The sequence below is a fragment of the Desmodus rotundus genome, chromosome 4, assembly GCF_022682495.2.
Source record: "Desmodus rotundus isolate HL8 chromosome 4, HLdesRot8A.1, whole genome shotgun sequence".
In the NCBI taxonomy this organism is placed as follows: domain Eukaryota; kingdom Metazoa; phylum Chordata; class Mammalia; order Chiroptera; family Phyllostomidae; genus Desmodus; species Desmodus rotundus.
In genome coordinates, this window is record NC_071390.1 from 9,619,839 (window position 1) to 9,623,429 (window position 3,591).

A 3,591-nucleotide genomic window follows, 5' to 3' on the forward strand; every position below is an offset into this window, starting at 1 on the left:
CACTCCTCCCTTCATAAACAATCAGAAAATTGGATTGAAACAGCTATTCTCTGACATTGAAAGGAAGGAAGTATAAGGCTGACCTCTGAAAGAACAAAATTAAAAAGGACGAATTCTCCCATAGGTCCAACCTTTTACTGGGGGCACTTTTTGTACTGTGGCACAGAGAAAAGGAGCCCAAGTGAAACATGGTGAACTGGCTGAGATAAAAAAGAAAAGACTAGAGTTCGGGGAAGTTACAAAAGCTGAAATTTGGGAAGTGCAATACTAGAAAAGAGGGACCCGTGTACAGAAAGTTCCCAGAAGTCTCCATGGGGACCCCTTGAGTCTTTGTCTGAGCATAAGCAGTGCATGCATAGAACCAGACTCCACAAAACCAGGCAAAGAGCAACTACCAGGGTTGAAAAACCAAAACTACTGGAGCTCGCACAGGACTGGGAGATGTTCAAGTGCCAGGTACAGAGATAGGAGAGACTCCCTTCAATATACAATGAATCCAAAAGACCCCCAAAGCCAATGCCTTAGGAATAGGGCTAAATAAGTCCTAAACTAGAAGTTATTCTATCCATACCAAACCAAAGTTTAAAAGCAAGTCTTGAAGTGATTAAGTAAATTAACTGCCTGTAGAATGAACACAACACTTTTCTTTTACCATCAGAACCCTAACATGATATTCCCTGTCACACCTCACAGAGTATCAGCATAACAGTTCAAATCGTCTGACTGAACACAACACTTTTTAAAGACAACAAAATCCACACACTCAGCAACATAATAATCATGTATTCAGTGTCCAATCAAATATTGCTAGACAAGCAAAGAAGCAAGAAAATGCCAGCAATAACTAAGAGAAAAATAAACCAATAGAGATAGACCCAAAAATTATCTAGATGATAAAATTAGTAGACAAAAACTTTAAAACAACTACTATAAATAGTTCCAAGGATTTAAAGAAAAACATGATTATAATTAGGAGGAAAAATAGAGAATATAAAAAGAATCAAACAATTTTTGAACTGACAAATATATGAAATGAAAGCTCACTCACTCAATAAACTTCACAGTAAATTAGACACAACAGAAGAGGAGATAAGTAATCTTGAAAACAGGGTCCCAGAAACTGTCTAATCTGATGCACAGAGCAGAGGAAAGGCTGAAAAAATTAACAGAGCTTCAGTGACCAGAAGAAAAATATTAAGCTCTCCAACATACATACGACTAGAATTCCAGGATTTGAAAGGGTGGGGAATATGCAAAGAGAAAATGGCTGAAGTTTTTCTAAATTTGATGAAACATTCAATTCACAGATCCGAAAATCTCAGTGAGTCCTAAGTAGGGTAAACACCAAGAAAACAACACCAAACCACATCATAATCATTGCTGAAAACAAACAAAGAAAAAACTCTTAAAAGCAGAGACACAGAACTTTCTGAAGAACAAAGTAAGAAGGACTGCTGACCCCTTACAAGAAAAATGCAGATGTTATCATAGGATAACATCTTTTCAATGCTGAAAGTAGGATAGGTAGATGACAAATAGATGACTAGATATAAACGGGTGACAGATAAACAAAAATCTATATCCAGCAAAAATCATCTTTAAAATGGAAGACAAATTATGTATATTTTCATGACCCCCAGCCCCCTAAAAAAACAAGAAGTCTATAAAAATTTAGAGCCAGCAGATCTTCACTACCATGAAACAATGAAGTAATTCCTACAGGCCGAAGGGTCGATACCAGATATAAACTCAAATCTGTCTACATAAAGGAAAGAAGAGTGCCAGAAATGGGAAATATATGGGTAAATATATAATATTTTTTCTCATTTTCAATCCTTAGAAGATAATAGACTAAAATAAAAGAATGACGCCATATTGTGAGGTTTATAGCACATATACAAGTAGGACGTGTGACGACCGAGCACAAAAGACAGGAGATATAATAGAGGAGTATGGTTATAAGATTCATACGCTATGTGAAGTGATCTAATACTGTGTCAAAGTAGATTTTGATATGTATATTATAAGCCCTTGAGCAATTGCCAGGGGAAAGTATAAGAAAAAGAGGTATAGCTAATAAGCCAATAGAGAAGACAACAAATTATTAAAATTTACTCAACTGTTCTAGGAAAAATCAGGAATAAAGGATTGAAAAATGGAAGAGAGAAAACAAGAGTAATATGGCAGAGTTCAATCCCACATCATCATCACTTTGAATTTAATGGAATAATCACACCAGTTCAAAGGCAGATACTGTCAAACTAAGTAAAACTGTCAAGACCCAACTATATTCTGCTCAAGAAACACACATTAGTATAAGGACAGAGATAGATTAAAAGTAAAAGCGTGGGAAAAGATATAGCACGACAATAATAACCATAAGAAAGCGTGGCTGGCAATGTTACATCAGACAAACTAGACGGCAGGGCAAGGAAAATTGCTGCGTATAAAGAGGAAGACTTCGTAGTGTTAAAGGGGCCAATTTATCAATAAGATACAACAACCCTACATGTGTACACATCTAGTAACAGCTTCAAATTACACAGAGCAAAAGCTAACATAACTGAAAGGAGAAATAGATAATTAACACTCCTCTCTCATTAATTTAATAGAACAAGAAGAATCAGTAATTATACAGAATATCTGAAGAATGTTATTAGCCCACTAGAGTTAATTGATACTTATGAAATATTACACCCAACAGCAGCAGAACTCACATTCATTTCAAGTATCCATGGAACACTCACTAACATAGGCCAAATGCTAGGTCATAAAACCTATCTTTAAAAATGTAAAGGATCAAAAATTATATAGAGTATGTTTTCAGAGTTAAATTAGAAGTCAAAAAGATACCTGAAAATGTTTCAAATATTTGAAATTAGACAACACATTTCTAAATAATCCATGGATAAAGAAGAAATAACAAGAAGTAGAAAAAATATCTCAAACTGAATAATAATAAAAATACAACATATCAAAATCAATAGTATGCAGCTGAAATGACACTTAAAGGGAAAGCTGTAACTTTGGTGCATATATTTTTAAAAAAGTCTCAAATAAATTATCTATAAGCTTCTTAATTAAAGAAGTGCTAATTAAACTCAAAGCTAATAGACAAAAAGGAAAAATAAACATAGGAATGAACATCAATGAAATAAAACACAAGGACAAAATCAAGGGGGAGGGTAGAGGCAGGGGAGGGAGGTGGGACTGGATGGGGTGGGGTGGAGGGATGGGGAGAAAATGCAGACAATTGTAACTGAATAAAAATAAATTAATTAATTAAAAAAATAAATATATATATATATTAAAATTTTTTAAATAATGGAGAAAATCAAAAGCTGGTTATTTGAAAAGACCAATAAAATTGATAAACCTCTATTTAGATTGAACGAGGAAAAATGAGGAGAAAAAAACACAAATTGCCAAGACAGATGAAAGAAGGGACATCAGTATAGATCCTATAGACATTAAAAGGATCATGAGGAAATATTCCCTGGCTGGTGTGGCTCAGTGGTTGAGTGCCGGCCTACGAATCAAAGGATCACCAGTTCAATTCCCAGTGAGGGCCCATGCCTGGGTTGAGGGCCA

At 34.9% G+C, this 3,591-nt stretch overlaps 1 non-coding gene across 1 annotated transcript; it reads right to left on the bottom strand.

The window, feature by feature from the left end:
• Positions 1-649: 649 nt before the first annotated feature.
• On the bottom strand, positions 650-724 carry LOC112300532 (small nucleolar RNA SNORD28). The gene has a single exon (XR_002974409.2). It is a non-coding gene; the product is annotated as a small nucleolar RNA SNORD28 (small nucleolar RNA).
• Positions 725-3,591: the final 2,867 nt, after the last annotated feature.